A 19,608-nucleotide genomic window follows, 5' to 3' on the forward strand; every position below is an offset into this window, starting at 1 on the left:
AGCACATCTCATGGTGCTCGTCCTCGGCAGAGCCTCTTTCCGATAAAGCAAACGTCCCACTTCTTCTCCCACAAGAAAGGTCACAGCCCTGAAAGCTGGTGCTGCTCTTCAACTTCTCCTAGTGCACTATCTACAGGCACAACAGCACTGAGGATCTCTGCTTTCCTAGAGACAGCACATCTCATGGTGCTCGTCCTCGGCAGAGTCTCTTTCCGATAAACCAAACGTCGGACTCCTTCTCCCACAAGGAAGGTCGCAGCACTGACAGTTGGTGCTGATCTTCACCTTCCCTTGGCACCCTATCTACAGGCAGAACAGCACTGGGGATCTGTGCTTAACTAGAGACAACACATCTCGTGGTGCTCATTCTCGGCAGAGCCTCTTTCCGAAAAGGCAAACGTCCGACTCCTTCTCCCAAATTGAAGGTCGCCGACATGAAAGCTGGTGCTGCTCTTCACCTTCCCTTGGCACGCTATCTACAGGCACAACAGCACTGGGGATCTGTGCTTGCCTAGAGACAGCACATCTCCTGGTCCTCGTCCTCGACAGAGTCTCCTTCCGATAAAGCACACGTCCCAATCCTTCTCCCACAAGGAAGGTCGCAGCCCTGAAAGCCGGTGCTGCTCTTCACCTTCTCTTAGTGCACTATCTACAGGCACAACAGCAGTGGGGATCTGTGCTTGCCTAGAGACAGCACATCTCATGGTGCTCGTCCTCGGCAGAGCCTCTTTCCGAAAAGGCAAACGTCCGACTCCTTCTCCCACAAGGAAGGTCGCCGCCGTGAAAGCTGGTGCTGCTCTTCCCCTTCCCTTGGCACCCTATATACAGGCAGAACAGCAGTGGGGATCTGTGCTTAACTAGAGACAGCACATCTCATGGTGCTCGTCCTCGGCAGAGCCTCTTTCCAAAAAGGCAAACGTCCGACTCCTTCTCCCAAATGGAAGGTCGCCGCCCTGAAAGCTGGTGCTGCTCTTCCCCTTCCCTTGGCACCCTATATACAGGCAGAACAGCAGTGGGGATCTGTGCTTTCCTAGAGACAGCACATCTCATGGTGCTCGTCCTCGGCAGAGCCTCTTTCCGATAAAGCAAACGTCCGACTCCTTCTCCCAAATTGAAGGTCGCAGCCCTGAAAGCTGGTGCTGCTCTTCACCTTCTCTTGGTGCACTATCTACAGGCAGAGCAGCACTGAGGATCTCTGCTTTCCTAGAGACAGCACATCTCATGGTGCTCGTCCTCGGCAGAGCCTCTTTCCGAAAAACAAAACGTCCGACTCCTTCTCCCAAATAAAAGGTCGCCGCCCTGAAAGCTGGTGCTGCTCTTCCCCTTCCCTTGCCACCCTATATACTGGCAGAACAGCAGTGGGGATCTGTGCTTTCCTAGAGACAGCACGTCTCATGGTGCTCGTCCTCGGCAGAGCCTCTTTCCGAAATGGCAAACGTCCGACTCCTTCTCCCACAAGGAAGATCGCAGCCCTGAAAGCTGGTGCTGCTCTTCACCTTCTCTTGGTGCACTATCTACAGGCACAACAGCACTGGGGATCTGTGCTTGCCTAGAGGCAGCACAGCTCATGGTGCTCGTCCTCGGCAGAGCCTCTTTCCGGAAAGGCAAACGTCTGACTCCTTCTTCCAGTAGGAAGGTCGCAGCCCTGAAAGCTCTTGCGGGTCTTCACCTTCCCCGTGCAGCTTACTCACAAGCACAACAGCACTGGGGATCTGTGCTTAATAAGAGACAGCACATCTCATGATGTTCATCCTTGGCAGAGCCTCTTTCCGAAAAGGCAAACGTCCGACTCCTTCTCCCACAAGGAAGGGCGCAGGCCTGAAAGCTCTGTCTGGTCTTCACCTTCCCTTGGCGCCCTATCTACAGGCACAATAGCACTGGGGATCTGTGCTTTCCTAGAGACAGCACATCTCGTGGTGCTCGCCCTCGGCAGAGCCTCTTTCCGAAAAGGCAAACGTCCAACTCCTTCTCCCAAATGGAAGGTCGCAGCCCTGAAAGCTGGTGCTTCTCTTCACCTTCTCTTGGTGCAGTATCTACAGGCACAACAGCAGTGGGGATATGTGCTTTCCTAGAGACAGCACATCTCGTGGTGCTCGTCCTTGGCAGAGCCTCTTTCCGGAAAGGCAAACGTCCGACTCCTTCTCCCAAATGGAAGGGGCCAGCCCTTGAAGCACTTGCGGGTCTTCACCTTCTCTTGGTGCACTTTCTACAGGCACAACAGCACTGGGTCTCTGAGCTTTCCTAGAGACAGCACATCTCATGGTGCTCGTGCTCGGCAGAGCCTCTTTCCGAAAATGCAAACGTCCGACTCCTTGTCTCATAAGAGAGGTCGCAGACCTGAAAGATTGTGCTCCTCTTCACCTTCCCCGTGCAGCTCATTCACTAGGACAACAGCACTGGGGATCTGTTCTTAACTAGAGACAGCACATCTCATGGTGCTCGTCCTCGGCAGAGCCTCTTTCCGATAAGGCAAACGTACCACTCCTTCTCCCACAAGGAAGGTCGCAGCCCTGAAAGCTGGTGCGGCTCTTCACCTTCTCTTGGTGCACTATCTACAGGCACAACAGCACTGGGGATCTGTGCTTTCCTAGAGACAGCACATCACATGGTGCTCGTCCTCGGAAGAGCCTCTTTCCGAAAAAGCAAACGTCCGACGCGTTCTCGCACAAGGAAGGTCGCAGCCCTGAAAGATCTTGCTGCTCTTTACCATCCCTTGGTGCCCTATCTATAGGCACAACAGCACTGTGGATCTGTGGTTTCATAGAGACAGCAAATGTCATGGTGCTCCTCCATGGCAGAGCCTCTTTCCGAAAAAGCAAACGTCCCAATTCTTCTCCCACAAGGAAGGTCGCAGTCCTGAAAGCTGGTGCTGCTCTTCACCTTCTATTGGTGCACTATCTACAGGCAGAGCAGCACTGGGGATCTGTGCTTTCCTAGAGACAGCACATCTCATGGTGCTCGTCCTCGGCAGAGCCTCTTTCCGAAAATGCAAGCGTCCGACTCCTTCTCCCACAAGGAAGGTCGCAGCCCTTGAAGCACTTGCGGATCTTCACCTTCCCTTGGCGCCCTATCTACAGGCACAACAGCAGTGGGGATCTGTGCTTGCCTATAGAGAGCACGTCACATGGTGCTCCTCCATGGCAGAGCCTCTTTCCGAAAAAGCAAACGTCCCAATTCTTCTCCCACAAGAAAGGTTGCAGCCCTGAAAGCTGGTGCTGCTATTCGCCTTCTCTTGTTGCAATATCTACAGGCAGAACAGCACTGGGGATCTGTGCTTTCCTAGAGACAGCACATCTCATGGTGCTCGTCCTCGACAGAGCCTCTTTCCGAAAAGGCAAACGTCGGACTCCTTCTCCCACATGGAAGGTCGCAGCCCTGAAAGATCTTGCTGCTCTTTAGCATCCCTTGGTGCCCTATCTACAGGCACAACAGCAGTGGGGATCTGTGCTTTCCTAGAGACAGCACATCTCATGGTGCTCGTCCTCGGCAGAGCCTCTTTCTTAAAAGGCAAACGTCCGACTCCTTCTCCCACAAGGAAGGTCGCAACCCGGAAAGATCTTGCTGCTCTTTACCATCCCTTGTTGCAATATCTACAGGCAGAGCAGCACTGGGGATCTGTGCTTTCCTACAGACAGCACATCTCATGGTGCTCGTCCTCGGCAGAGCCTCTTTCCGAAAAGGCAAACGTCCCACTCCTTATCCCACAAGAAATGTCACAGCCCTGAAAGCTGGTGCTGCTCTTCACCTTCTCTTGTTGCACTATCTACAGGCACAACAGCACTGGGAATCTGTGCTTTCCTAGAGACAGCACATCTCATGGTGCTCGTCCTCGGCAGAGCCTCTTTCCGAAAAGTCAAACGTCCCACTCCTTGTCTCACAAGAGAGGTCGCAGACCTGAAAGATTGTGCTACTCTTCACCTTCTCTTGGTGCACTATCTACAGGCACAACAGCAGTGGGGATCTGTGCTTTCCTATAGACAGCACGTCTCATGGTGCTCGTCCTCGGCAGAGCCTCTTTCCGAAAAGGCAAACGTCCGACTTCTTCTCCCACAAGGAAGTTCACAGCCCTGAAAGATCTTTCTGCTCTTTACCATTCCTTGGTGCCCTATCTGCAGGCACAACAGCACTGGGGATCTGTGCTTTCCTAGAGACAGCACGTCTCATGGTGCTCGTCCTCGGCAGAGCCTCTTTCCGAAAAGGCAAACGTCCGATTCCTTCTCCCACAAGGAAGGTCGCAGCCCTGAAAGCTGGTGCTGCTCTTCACCTTCCCTTGGCACATTATCGACAGGCAGAAAAGCACTGGGGATCTGTGCTTTCCTAGAGACAGCACATCTCATGGTGCTCGTCCTCAGCAGAGCCTCTTTCCGAAAAGGCAAACGTCCGACTCCTTCTCCCACAAGGAATGGCGCCAGGCCTTGAAGCACTTGCGGGTCTTCACCTTCTCTTGGCACACTATCTACAGGCAGAACAGCACTGGGGATCTGTGCTTTCCTAGAGACAGCACATCTCATGGTGCTAGTCCATGGCAGAGCCTCTTTCCGAAAAGGCAAACGTCCCACTCCTTATCCCACAAGAAATGTCACAGCCCTGAAAGCTGGTGCTGCTCTTCACCTTCTCTTGGTGCACTATCTACAGGCACAACAGCAGTGGGGATCTGTGCTTTCCTATAGACAGCACGTCTCATGGTGCTCGTCCTCGGCAGAGCCTCTTTCCGAAAAGGCAAACGTCCGACTTCTTCTCCCACAAGAAAGTTCACAGCCCTGAAAGGATCTTTCTGCTCTTTACCATTCCTTGGTGCCCTATCTGCAGGCACAACAGCACTGGGGATCTGTGCTTTCCTAGAGACAGCACGTCTCATGGTGCTCGTCCTCGGCAGAGCCTCTTTCCGAAAAGGCAACGTCCGATTCCTTCTCCACAAGGAAGGTCGCAGCCCTGAAAGCTGGTGCCTGCTCTTCACCTTCCCTTGGCACATTATCGACAGGCAGAAAAGCACTGGGGATCTGTGCTTTCCTAGAGACAGCACATCTCATGGTGCTCGTCCTCGGCAGAGCCTCTTTCCGAAAAGGCAAACGTCTGACTCCTTCTCGCAAAATGAATGTCGCCGCCGTGAAACCTGGTGCTGCTCTTCACCTTCTCTTGTTGCACTATCTACAGGCAGAACAGCAGTGGGGATCTGTGCTTTCCTAGAGACAGCACGTCTCATGGTGCTCTTCCTCGGCAGAGCCTCTTTCCGATAAAGCAAACGTCCGACTCCTTCTCTCACAAGAAACGTCGCAGCCCTGAAAGCTGGTGCTGCTCTTCACCTTCCCTTGGCACATTATCGACAGGCACAACAGCACTGGGGATCTGTGCTTGCCTAGAGACAGCACATCTCATGGTGCTCGTCCTCGGCAGAGCCTCTTTCCGAAAAGGCAAACGTCCGACTCCTTCTCCCAAATGGAAGGTCGCCGCCCTGAAAGCTGGTGCTGCTCTTCCCCTTCCCTTGGCACCCTATATACAGGCAGAACAGCAGTGGGGACCTGTGCTTTCCTAGAGACAGCACATCTCATGGTGCTCGTCCTCGGCAGAGCCTCTTTCCGATAAAGCAAACGTCCCACTTCTTCTCCCACAAGAAAGGTCACAGCCCTGAAAGCTGGTGCTGCTCTTCACCTTCTCCTAGTGCACTATCTACAGGCACAACAGCACTGAGGATCTCTGCTTTCCTAGAGACAGCACATCTCATGGTGCTCGTCCTCGGCAGAGTCTCTTTCCGATAAACCAAACGTCGGACTCCTTCTCCCACAAGGAAGGTCGCAGCACTGACAGTTGGTGCTGATCTTCACCTTCCCTTGGCACCCTATCTACAGGCAGAACAGCACTGGGGATCTGTGCTTAACTAGAGACAACACATCTCGTGCTGCTCATTCTCGGCAGAGCCTCTTTCCGAAAAGGCAAACGTCCGACTCCTTCTCCCAAATTGAAGGTCGCCGACATGAAAGCTGGTGCTGCTCTTCACCTTCCCTTGGCACGCTATCTACAGGCACAACAGCACTGGGGATCTGTGCTTGCCTAGAGACAGCACATCTCCTGGTCCTCGTCCTCGACAGAGTCTCCTTCCGATAAAGCACACGTCCCAATCCTTCTCCCACAAGGAAGGTCGCAGCCCTGAAAGCCGGTGCTGCTCTTCACCTTCTCTTAGTGCACTATCTATAGGCACAACAGCAGTGGGGATCTGTGCTTGCCTAGAGACAGCACATCTCATGGTGCTCGTCCTCGGCAGAGCCTCTTTCCGAAAAGGCAAACGTCCGACTCTTTCTCCCAAAAGGAAGGTCGCCGCCGTGAAAGCTGGTGCTGCTCTTCCCCTTCCCTTGGCACCCTATATACAGGCAGAACAGCAGTGGGGATCTGTGCTTAACTAGAGACAGCACATCTCATGGTGCTCGTCCTCGGCAGAGCCTCTTTCCGAAAAGGCAAACGTCCGACTCCTTCTCCCAAATGGAAGGTCGCCGCCCTGAAAGCTGGTGCTGCTCTTCACCTTCCCTTGGCACCCTATATACAGGCAGAACAGCAGTGGGGATCTGTGCTTTCCTAGAGACAGCACATCTCATGGTGCTCGTCCTCGGCAGAGCCTCTTTCCGATAAAGCAAACGTCCCACTTCTTCTCCCACAAGAAAGGTCACAGCCCTGAAAGCTGGTGCTGCTCTTCAACTTCTCCTAGTGCACTATCTACAGGCACAACAGCACTGAGGATCTCTGCTTTCCTAGAGACAGCACATCTCATGGTGCTCGTCCTCGGCAGAGTCTCTTTCCGATAAAGCAAACGTCAAACTCCTTCTCCCACAAGGAAGGTCGCAGAACTGACAGTTGGTGCTGATCTTTACCTTCCCATGGCACCCTATCTACAGGCAGAACAGCACTGGGGATCTGTGCTTAACTAGAGACAACACATCTCGTGCTGCTCGTTCTCGGCAGAGCCTCTTTCCGAAAAGGCAAACGTCCGACTCATTCTCCCAAATTGAAGGTCGCCGACATGAAAGCTGGTGCTGCTCTTCACCTTCCCTTGGCACCCTACCTACAGGCACAACAGCACTGGGGATCTGTGCTTGCCTAGAGACAGCACATCTCATGGTCCTTGTCCTCGACAGAGTCTCCTTCCGATAAAGCACACGTCCCAATCCTTCTCCCACAAGGAAGGTCGCAGCCCTGAAAGCCGGTGCTGCTCTTCACCTTCTCTTGGTGCACTATCTACAGGCACAACAGCAGTGGGGATCTGTGCTTGCCTAGAGACAGCACATCTCATGGTGCTCGTCCTCGGCAGAGCCTCTTTCCGAAAAGGCAAACGTCCGACTCTTTCTCCCAAAAGGAAGGTCGCCGCCGTGAAAGCTGGTGCTGCTCTTCCCCTTCCCTTGGCACCCTATATACAGGCAGAACAGCAGTGGGGATCTGTGCTTAACTAGAGACAGCACATCTCATGGTGCTCGTCCTCGGCATAGCCTCTTTCCGATAAAGCAAACGTCCGACTCCTTGTCCCACAAGGAAGGTCGCAGCCCTGAAAGCTGGTGCTGCTCTTCATCTTCTCTTGGTGCACTATCTACAGGCAGAGCAGCACTGAGGATCTCTGCTTTCCTAGAGACAGCACAGCTCATGGTGCTCGCCCTCGGCAGAGCCTCTTTCCGGAAAGGCAAACGTCTGACTCCTTCTTCCAGTAGGAAGGTCGCAGCCCTGAAAGCTCTTGCGGGTCTTCACCTTCCCCGTGCAGCTTACTCACAAGCACAACAGCACTGGGGATCTGTGCTTAATAAGAGACAGCACATCTCATGATGTTCATCCTTGGCAGAGCCTCTTTCCGAAAAGGCAAACGTCCGACTCCTTCTCCCACAAGGAAGGGCGCAGGCCTGAAAGCTCTGTCTGGTCTTCACCTTCCCTTGGCGCCCTATCTACAGGCACAATAGCACTGGGGATCTGTGCTTTCCTAGAGACAGCACATCTCGTGGTGCTCGCCCTCGGCAGAGCCTCTTTCCGAAAAGGCAAACGTCCAACTCCTTCTCCCAAATGGAAGGTCGCAGCCCTGAAAGCTGGTGCTTCTCTTCACCTTCTCTTGGTGCACTTTCTACAGGCACAACAGCACTGGGTCTCTGAGCTTTCCTAGAGACAGCACATCTCATGGTGCTCGTGCTCGGCAGAGCCTCTTTCCGAAAATGCAAACGTCCGACTCCTTGTCTCATAAGAGAGGTCGCAGACCTGAAAGATTGTGCTCCTCTTCACCTTCCCCGTGCAGCTCATTCACTAGGACAACAGCACTGGGGATCTGTTCTTAACTAGAGACAGCACATCTCATGGTGCTCGTCCTCGGCAGAGCCTCTTTCCGATAAGGCAAACGTACCACTCCTTCTCCCACAAGGAAGGTCGCAGCCCTGAAAGCTGGTGCGGCTCTTCACCTTCTCTTGGTGCACTATCTACAGGCACAACAGCACTGGGGATCTGTGCTTTCCTAGAGACAGCACATCACATGGTGCTCGTCCTCGGAAGAGCCTCTTTCCGAAAAAGCAAACGTCCGACGCGTTCTCCCACAAGGAAGGTCGCAGCCCTGAAAGCTGGTGCTGCTCTTCACCTTCCCTTGGCACATTATCGACAGGCACAACAGCAGTGGGGATCTGTGCTTTCCTAGAGACAGCACATCTCGTCGTGCTCGTCCTCGCCAGAGCCTCTTTCCGAAAAGGGAAACCTCCAACTCCTTCTCCCACAAGGAAGGTCGCAGCCCTGAAAGATCTTGCTGCTCTTTACCATCCCTTGGTGCCCTATCTACAGGCACAACAGCACTGTGGATCTGTGGTTTCATAGAGACAGCAAATGTCATGGTGCTCCTCCATGGCAGAGCCTCTTTCCGAAAAAGCAAACGTCCCAATTCTTCTCCCACAAGGAAGGTCGCAGTCCTGAAAGCTGGTGCTGCTCTTCACCTTCTATTGGTGCACTATCTACAGGCAGAGCAGCACTGGGGATCTGTGCTTTGCTATAGACAGCACATCTCATGGTGCTCGTCCTCGGCAGAGCCTCTTTCCGAAAATGCAAGCGTCCGACTCCTTCTCCCACAAGGAAGGTCGCAGCCCTTGAAGCACTTGCGGATCTTCACCTTCCCTTGGCGCCCTATCTACAGGCACAACAGCAGTGGGGATCTGTGCTTGCCTATAGAGAGCACGTCACATGGTGCTCGTCCTCGGCAGAGCCTCCTTCCGAAAAGGCAAACATCTGACTCTTTCTCCCACAAGAAAGGTTGCAGCCCTGAAAGCTGGTGCTGCTATTCGCCTTCTCTTGTTGCAATATCTACAGGCAGAACAGCACTGGGGATCTGTGCTTTCCTAGAGACAGCACATCTCATGGTGCTCGTCCTCGACAGAGCCTCTTTCCGAAAAGGCAAACGTCGGACTCCTTCTCCCACATGGAAGGTCGCAGCCCTGAAAGATCTTGCTGCTCTTTAGCATCCCTTGGTGCCCTATCTACAGGCACAACAGCAGTGGGGATCTTTGCTTTCCTAGAGACAGCACATCTCATGGTGCTCGTCCTCGGCAGAGCCTCTTTCTTAAAAGGCAAACGTCCAACTCCTTCTCCCACAAGGAAGGGCGCAGCCCTGAAACCTGGTGCTGCTCTTCACCTTCTCTTGGTGCACTATCTACAGGCACAACAGCACTGGGAATCTGTGCTTTCCTAGAGACAGCACATATCTTGGTGCTCGTCCTCCGCAGAGCCTCCTTCCGAAAAAGCAAACGTCCGACGCGTTCTCCCACATGGAAGGGCGCAGCCGTGAAACCTGGTGCTGCTCTTCACTTTCCCTTGGCACCTTATCTACAGGCACAAAAGCACTGGGGATCTGTGCTTTCCTAGAGACAGCACATCTCATGGTGCTCGTCCTCCGCAGAGCCTCTTTCCGAAAAGGCAAACGTCCTACTACTTATCCCACAAGGAATGTTGCAGCCCTTGAAGCACTTGCGGGTCTTCACCTTCTCTTGTTGCACTATCTACAGCCACAACAGCACTGGGGATCTGTGCTTTCCTAGAGACAGCACATCTCATGGTGCTCGTCCTCGGCAGAGCCTCTTTCCGAAATGGCAAACGTCCGACTCCTTCTCCCACAAAGAAGGTCGCAGCCCTGAAAGCTCTTGCTGCTCTTCACCTTCCCTTGGCACCTTATCTACAGGCACAACAGCAGTGGGGATCTGTGCTTTCCTAGAGACAGCACATCTCATGGTGCTCTTCCTCGGAAGAGCCTCCTTCCGAAAAAGCAAACGTCCGACGCGTTCTCCCACAAGGAAGGTCAAAGCCCTGAAAGCTGGTGCTGCTCCTCACCTTCCCTTGGCACATTATCGACAGGCACAACAGCAGTGGGGATCTGTGCTTTCCTAGAAACAGCACATCTTGTCGTGCTCTTCCTCGCCAGAGCCTCTTTCCGAAAAGGCAAACGTTCGACTCCTTCTCCCACAAGGAAGGTAGCAGCCCTGAAAGTTGGTGCTACTCTTCACCTTTCCTTGGCACCTTATCTACTGGCACAATAGCACTGGGGATCTGTGCTTTCCTAGAGACAGCACATCTCATGGTGCTCGTCCTCGGCAGAGCCTCTTTCCGAAAAGGCAAACGTCCGACTCCTTCTCCCACAAGAAATGTCACAGCCCTGAAAGCTGGTGCTGCTCTTCACCTTCTCTTAGCACACTATCTACAGGCAGAACAGCACTGGGGATCTGTACTTTCCTAGAGACAGCACATCTCATGGTGCTCGTCCATGGCAGAGCCTCTTTCCGAAAAGGCAAACGTCCCACTCCTTATCCCACAAGAAATGTCACAGCCCTGAAAGCTGGTGCTGCTCTTCACCTTCTCTTGTTGCACTATCTACAGGCACAACAGCACTGGGAATCTGTGCTTTCCTAGAGACAGCACATCTCATGGTGCTCGTCCTCGGCAGAGCCTCTTTCCGAAAAGTCAAACGTCCGACTCCTTCTCTCACAAGAGAGGTCGCAGACCTGAAAGATTGTGCTGCTCTTCACCTTCTCTTGGTGCACTATCTACAGGCACAACAGCAGTGGGGATCTGTGCTTTCCTATAGACAGCACGTCTCATGGTGCTCGTCCTCGGCAGAGCCTCTTTCCAAAAAGGCAAACGTCCGACTTCTTCTCCCACAAGGAAGTTCACAGCCCTGAAAGATCTTTCTGCTCTTTACCATTCCTTGGTGCCCTATATGCAGGCACAACAGCACTGGGGATCTGTGCTTTCCTAGAGACAGCACGTCTCATGGTGCTCGTCCTCGGCAGAGCCTCTTTCCGAAAAGGGAAACCTCCGATTCCTTCTCCCACAAGGAAGGTCGCAGCCCTGAAAGATCTTGCTGCTCTTTACCATCCCTTGGTGCCCTATCTACAGGCACAACAGCACTGTGGATCTGTGGTTTCATAGAGACAGCAAATGTCATGGTGCTCCTCCATGGCAGAGCCTCTTTCCGAAAAAGCAAACGTCCCAATTCTTCTCCCACAAGGAAGGTCGCAGTCCTGAAAGCTGGTGCTGCTCTTCACCTTCTATTGGTGCACTATCTACAGGCAGAGCAGCACTGGGGATCTGTGCTTTGCTATAGACAGCACATCTCATGGTGCTCGTCCTCGGCAGAGCCTCTTTCCGAAAATGCAAGCGTCCGACTCCTTCTCCCACAAGGAAGGTCGCAGCCCTTGAAGCACTTGCGGATCTTCACCTTCCCTTGGCGCCCTATCTACAGGCACAACAGCAGTGGGGATCTGTGCTTGCCTATAGAGAGCACGTCACATGGTGCTCGTCCTCGGCAGAGCCTCCTTCCGAAAAGGCAAACATCTGACTCTTTCTCCCACAAGAAAGGTTGCAGCCCTGAAAGCTGGTGCTGCTATTCGCCTTCTCTTGTTGCAATATCTACAGGCAGAACAGCACTGGGGATCTGTGCTTTCCTAGAGACAGCACATCTCATGGTGCTCGTCCTCGACAGAGCCTCTTTCCGAAAAGGCAAACGTCGGACTCCTTCTCCCACATGGAAGGTCGCAGCCCTGAAAGATCTTGCTGCTCTTTAGCATCCCTTGGTGCCCTATCTACAGGCACAACAGCAGTGGGGATCTTTGCTTTCCTAGAGACAGCACATCTCATGGTGCTCGTCCTCGGCAGAGCCTCTTTCTTAAAAGGCAAACGTCCAACTCCTTCTCCCACAAGGAAGGGCGCAGCCCTGAAACCTGGTGCTGCTCTTCACCTTCTCTTGGTGCACTATCTACAGGCACAACAGCACTGGGAATCTGTGCTTTCCTAGAGACAGCACATATCTTGGTGCTCGTCCTCCGCAGAGCCTCCTTCCGAAAAAGCAAACGTCCGACGCGTTCTCCCACATGGAAGGGCGCAGCCGTGAAACCTGGTGCTGCTCTTCACTTTCCCTTGGCACCTTATCTACAGGCACAAAAGCACTGGGGATCTGTGCTTTCCTAGAGACAGCACATCTCATGGTGCTCGTCCTCCGCAGAGCCTCTTTCCGAAAAGGCAAACGTCCTACTACTTATCCCACAAGGAATGTTGCAGCCCTTGAAGCACTTGCGGGTCTTCACCTTCTCTTGTTGCACTATCTACAGCCACAACAGCACTGGGGATCTGTGCTTTCCTAGAGACAGCACATCTCATGGTGCTCGTCCTCGGCAGAGCCTCTTTCCGAAATGGCAAACGTCCGACTCCTTCTCCCACAAAGAAGGTCGCAGCCCTGAAAGCTCTTGCTGCTCTTCACCTTCCCTTGGCACCTTATCTACAGGCACAACAGCAGTGGGGATCTGTGCTTTCCTAGAGACAGCACATCTCATGGTGCTCTTCCTCGGAAGAGCCTCCTTCCGAAAAAGCAAACGTCCGACGCGTTCTCCCACAAGGAAGGTCAAAGCCCTGAAAGCTGGTGCTGCTCCTCACCTTCCCTTGGCACATTATCGACAGGCACAACAGCAGTGGGGATCTGTGCTTTCCTAGAAACAGCACATCTTGTCGTGCTCTTCCTCGCCAGAGCCTCTTTCCGAAAAGGCAAACGTTCGACTCCTTCTCCCACAAGGAAGGTAGCAGCCCTGAAAGTTGGTGCTACTCTTCACCTTTCCTTGGCACCTTATCTACTGGCACAATAGCACTGGGGATCTGTGCTTTCCTAGAGACAGCACATCTCATGGTGCTCGTCCTCGGCAGAGCCTCTTTCCGAAAAGGCAAACGTCCGACTCCTTCTCCCACAAGAAATGTCACAGCCCTGAAAGCTGGTGCTGCTCTTCACCTTCTCTTAGCACACTATCTACAGGCAGAACAGCACTGGGGATCTGTACTTTCCTAGAGACAGCACATCTCATGGTGCTCGTCCATGGCAGAGCCTCTTTCCGAAAAGGCAAACGTCCCACTCCTTATCCCACAAGAAATGTCACAGCCCTGAAAGCTGGTGCTGCTCTTCACCTTCTCTTGTTGCACTATCTACAGGCACAACAGCACTGGGAATCTGTGCTTTCCTAGAGACAGCACATCTCATGGTGCTCGTCCTCGGCAGAGCCTCTTTCCGAAAAGTCAAACGTCCGACTCCTTCTCTCACAAGAGAGGTCGCAGACCTGAAAGATTGTGCTGCTCTTCACCTTCTCTTGGTGCACTATCTACAGGCACAACAGCAGTGGGGATCTGTGCTTTCCTATAGACAGCACGTCTCATGGTGCTCGTCCTCGGCAGAGCCTCTTTCCAAAAAGGCAAACGTCCGACTTCTTCTCCCACAAGGAAGTTCACAGCCCTGAAAGATCTTTCTGCTCTTTACCATTCCTTGGTGCCCTATATGCAGGCACAACAGCACTGGGGATCTGTGCTTTCCTAGAGACAGCACGTCTCATGGTGCTCGTCCTCGGCAGAGCCTCTTTCCGAAAAGGGAAACCTCCGATTCCTTCTCCCACAAGGAAGGTCGCAGCCCTGAAAGATCTTGCTGCTCTTTACCATCCCTTGGTGCCCTATCTACAGGCACAACAGCACTGTGGATCTGTGGTTTCATAGAGACAGCAAATGTCATGGTGCTCCTCCATGGCAGAGCCTCTTTCCGAAAAAGCAAACGTCCCAATTCTTCTCCCACAAGGAAGGTCGCAGTCCTGAAAGCTGGTGCTGCTCTTCACCTTCTATTGGTGCACTATCTACAGGCAGAGCAGCACTGGGGATCTGTGCTTTGCTATAGACAGCACATCTCATGGTGCTCGTCCTCGGCAGAGCCTCTTTCCGAAAATGCAAGCGTCCGACTCCTTCTCCCACAAGGAAGGTCGCAGCCCTTGAAGCACTTGCGGATCTTCACCTTCCCTTGGCGCCCTATCTACAGGCACAACAGCAGTGGGGATCTGTGCTTGCCTATAGAGAGCACGTCACATGGTGCTCGTCCTCGGCAGAGCCTCCTTCCGAAAAGGCAAACATCTGACTCTTTCTCCCACAAGAAAGGTTGCAGCCCTGAAAGCTGGTGCTGCTATTCGCCTTCTCTTGTTGCAATATCTACAGGCAGAACAGCACTGGGGATCTGTGCTTTCCTAGAGACAGCACATCTCATGGTGCTCGTCCTCGACAGAGCCTCTTTCCGAAAAGGCAAACGTCGGACTCCTTCTCCCACATGGAAGGTCGCAGCCCTGAAAGATCTTGCTGCTCTTTAGCATCCCTTGGTGCCCTATCTACAGGCACAACAGCAGTGGGGATCTTTGCTTTCCTAGAGACAGCACATCTCATGGTGCTCGTCCTCGGCAGAGCCTCTTTCTTAAAAGGCAAACGTCCAACTCCTTCTCCCACAAGGAAGGGCGCAGCCCTGAAACCTGGTGCTGCTCTTCACCTTCTCTTGGTGCACTATCTACAGGCACAACAGCACTGGGAATCTGTGCTTTCCTAGAGACAGCACATATCTTGGTGCTCGTCCTCCGCAGAGCCTCCTTCCGAAAAAGCAAACGTCCGACGCGTTCTCCCACATGGAAGGGCGCAGCCGTGAAACCTGGTGCTGCTCTTCACTTTCCCTTGGCACCTTATCTACAGGCACAAAAGCACTGGGGATCTGTGCTTTCCTAGAGACAGCACATCTCATGGTGCTCGTCCTCCGCAGAGCCTCTTTCCGAAAAGGCAAACGTCCTACTACTTATCCCACAAGGAATGTTGCAGCCCTTGAAGCACTTGCGGGTCTTCACCTTCTCTTGTTGCACTATCTACAGCCACAACAGCACTGGGGATCTGTGCTTTCCTAGAGACAGCACATCTCATGGTGCTCGTCCTCCGCAGAGCCTCTTTCCGAAAAGGCAAACGTCCTACTACTTATCCCACAAGGAATGTTGCAGCCCTTGAAGCACTTGCGGGTCTTCACCTTCTCTTGTTGCACTATCTACAGCCACAACAGCACTGGGGATCTGTGCTTTCCTAGAGACAGCACATCTCATGGTGCTCGTCCTCGGCAGAGCCTCTTTCCGAAATGGCAAACGTCCGACTCCTTCTCCCACAAAGAAGGTCGCAGCCCTGAAAGCTCTTGCTGCTCTTCACCTTCCCTTGGCACCTTATCTACAGGCACAACAGCAGTGGGGATCTGTGCTTTCCTAGAGACAGCACATCTCATGGTGCTCTTCCTCGGAAGAGCCTCCTTCCGAAAAAGCAAACGTCCGACGCGTTCTCCCACAAGGAAGGTCAAAGCCCTGAAAGCTGGTGCTGCTCCTCACCTTCCCTTGGCACATTATCGACAGGCACAACAGCAGTGGGGATCTGTGCTTTCCTAGAAACAGCACATCTCGTCGTGCTCTTCCTCGCCAGAGCCTCTTTCCGAAAAGGCAAACGTTCGACTCCTTCTCCCACAAGGAAGGTAGCAGCCCTGAAAGTTGGTGCTACTCTTCACCTTTCCTTGGCACCTTATCTACTGGCACAATAGCACTGGGGATCTGTGCTTTCCTAGAGACAGCACATCTCATGGTGCTCGTCCTCGGCAGAGCCTCTTTCCGAAAAGGCAAGCGTCCGACTCCTTCTCCCACAAGAAATGTCACAGCCCTGAAAGCTGGTGCTGCTCTTCACCTTCTCTTAGCACACTATCTACAGGCAGAACAGCACTGGGGATCTGTACTTTCCTAGAGACAGCACATCTCATGGTGCTCGTCCATGGCAGAGCCTCTTTCCGAAAAGGCAAACGTCCCACTCCTTCTCCCACAAGAAATGTCACAGCCCTGAAAGCTGGTGCTGCTCTTCACCTTCTCTTGTTGCACTATCTACAGGCACAACAGCACTGGGAATCTGTGCTTTCCTAGAGACAGCACATCTCATGGTGCTCGTCCTCGGCAGAGCCTCTTTCCGAAAAGTCAAACGTCCGACTCCTTCTCTCACAAGAGAGGTCGCAGACCTGAAAGATTGTGCTGCTCTTCACCTTCTCTTGGTGCACTATCTACAGGCACAACAGCAGTGGGGATCTGTGCTTTCCTATAGACAGCACGTCTCATGGTGCTCGTCCTCGGCAGAGCCTCTTTCCGAAAAGGCAAACGTCCGACTTCTTCTCCCACAAGGAAGTTCACAGCCCTGAAAGATCTTTCTGCTCTTTACCATTCCTTGGTGCCCTATATGCAGGCACAACAGCACTGGGGATCTGTGCTTTCCTAGAGACAGCACGTCTCATGGTGCTCGTCCTCGGCAGAGCCTCTTTCCGAAAAGGCAAACGTCCGATTCCTTCTCCCACAAGGAAGGTCGCAGCCCTGAAAGCTGGTGCTGCTCTTCACCTTCCCTTGGCACATTATCGACAGGCAGAAAAGCACTGGGGATCTGTGCTTTCCTAGAGACAGCACATCTCATGGTGCTCGTCCTCGGCAGAGCCTCTTTCCGAAATGGCAAAGGTCCGACTCCTTCTCCCACAAAGAAGGTCGCAGCCCTGAAAGCTGGTGCTGCTCTTCACCTTCCCTTGGCACCTTATCTACAGGCACAAAAGCACTGGGGATCTGTGCTTTCCTACAGACAGCACATCTCACGGTGCTCGTCCTCGGCAGAGCCTCTTTGCGAAAAGGCAAACGTCCGACTCCTTCTCCCACAAGAAAGGTCGCAGCCCTGAAAGCTGGTGCTGCTCTTCACCTTCTCTTGGTGCACTATCTAGAGGCAAAAAAGCAGTACTGATATGTCCTTTCCTAGAGACAGCACATCTCATGGTGCTCGTCATCGGCAGAGCCTCTTTCCGAAAAAGCAAACGTCCGACTCCTTCTCTCACAAGAAAGGTCGCAGCCCTGAAAGCTGGTGCTGCTCTTCACCTTCCCTTGGCACCTTATCTACAGGCACAAAAGCACTGGGGATCTGAGCTTTCCTAGAGACAGCACATCTCATGGTGCTCGTCCTCGGCAGAGCCTCTTTCCGAAAAGGCAAACGTCCGACTCCTTCTCCCACAAGGAAGGTCGCAGCCCTGAAAGCAGGTGCTGCTCTTCACCTTCTCTTGGCACACTATCTACAGGCAGAACAGCACTGGGGATCTGTGCTTTCCTAGAGACAGCACATCTCATGGTGCTCGTCCATGGCAGAGCCTCTTTCCGAAAAGGCAAACATCCCACTCCTTATCCCACAAGAAATGTCACAGCCCTGAAAGCTGGTGCTGCTCTTCACCTTCTCTTGGTGCACTATCTACAGGCACAACAGCAGTGGGGATCTGTGCTTTCCTATAGACAGCACGTCTCATGGTGCTCGTCCTCGGCAGAGCCTCTTTCCGAAAAGGCAAACCTCCGACTTCTTCTCCCACAAGAAAGTTCACAGCCCTGAAAGATCTTTCTGCTCTTTACCATTCCTTGGTGCGCTATCTGCAGGCAGAAAAGCACTGGGGATCTGTGCTTTCCTAGAGACAGCACATCTCATGGTGCTCGTCCTTGGCAGAGCCTCTTTCCGAAAAGGCAAACGTCTGACTCCTTCTCGCAAAATGAAGGTCGCCGCCGTGAAACCTGGTGCTGCTCTTCACCTTCTCTTGTTGCACTATCTACAGGCAGAACAGCAGTGGGGATCTGTGCTTTCCTAGAGACAGCACATCTCATGGTGCTCGTCCTCGGCAGAGCCTCTTCCCGAAAAGGCAAACGTCCGACGCCTTCTCCCACAAGGAAGGCCGCCGCTCTGAAAGCTGGTGCTGCTCTTCACCTTCCCTTGGCACATTATCGACAGGCACAACAGCACTGGGGATCTGTGCTTGCCTAGAGACAGCACATCTCATGGTGCTCGTCCTCGGCAGAGCCTCTTTCCGAAAAGGCAAACGTCCGACTCCTTCTCCCAAATGGAAGGTCGCCGCCCTGAAAGCTGGTGCTGCTCTTCCCCTTCCCTTGGCACCCTATATACAGGCAGAACAGCAGTGGGGATCTTTGCTTTCCTAGAGACAGCACATCTCATGGTGCTCGTCCTCGGCAGAGCCTCTTTCCGATAAAGCAAACGTCCCACTTCTCCCACAAGAAAGGTCACAGCCCTGAAAGCTGGTGCTGCTCTTCACCTTCTCCTAGTGCACTATCTACAGGCACAACAGCACTGAGGATCTCTGCTTTCCTAGAGACAGCACATCTCATGGTGCTCGTCCTCGGCAGAGTCTCTTTCCGATAAAGCAAACGTCGGACTCCTTCTCCCACAAGGAAGGTCGCAGCACTGACAGTTGGTGCTGATCTTTACCTTCCCTTGGCACCCTATCTACAGGCAGAACAGCACTGGGGATCTGTGCTTAAATAGAGACAAAACATCTCGTCGTGCTCTTCCTCGCCAGAGCCTCTTTCCGAAAAGGCAAACGTTCGACTCCTTCTCCCACAAGGAACGTAGCAGCCCTGAAAGTTGGTGCTACTCTTCACCTTTCCTTGGCACCTTATCTACTGGCACAATAGCACTGGGGATCTGTGCTTTCCTAGAGACAGCACATCTCATGGTGCTCGTCCTCGGCAGAGCCTCTTTCCGAAAAGGCAAACGTCCGACTCCTTCTCCCACAAGAAATGTCACAGCCCTGAAAGCTGGTGCTGCTCTTCACCTTCTCTTAGCACACTATCTACAGGCAGAACAGCACTGGGGATCTGTACTTTCCTAGAGACAGCACATCTCATGGTGCTCGTCCATGGCAGAGCCTCTTTCCGAAAAGGCAAACGTCCCACTCCTTCTCCCACAAGAAATGTCACAGCCCTGAAAGCTGGTGCTGCTCTTCACCTTCTCTTGTTGCACTATCTACATGCACAACAGCACTGGGAATCTGTGCTTTCCTAGAGACAGCACATCTCATGGTGCTCGTCCTCGGCAGAGCCTCTTTCCGAAAAGTCAAACGTCCGACTCCTTCTCTCACAAGAGAGGTCGCAGACCTGAAAGATTGTGCTGCTCTTCACCTTCTCTTGGTGCACTATCTACAGGCACAACAGCAGTGGGGATCTGTGCTTTCCTATAGACAGCACGTCTCATGGTGCTCGTCCTCGGCAGAGCCTCTTTCCAAAAAGGCAAACGTCCGACTTCTTCTCCCACAAGGAAGTTCACAGCCCTGAAAGATCTTTCTGCTCTTTACCATTCCTTGGTGCCCTATATGCAGGCACAACAGCACTGGGGATCTGTGCTTTCCTAGAGACAGCACGTCTCATGGTGCTCGTCCTCGGCAGAGCCTCTTTCCGAAAAGGCAAACGTCCGATT

Source organism: Harpia harpyja, chromosome 10, assembly GCF_026419915.1.
Source record: "Harpia harpyja isolate bHarHar1 chromosome 10, bHarHar1 primary haplotype, whole genome shotgun sequence".
Taxonomy (NCBI): Eukaryota; Metazoa; Chordata; class Aves; order Accipitriformes; family Accipitridae; genus Harpia; species Harpia harpyja.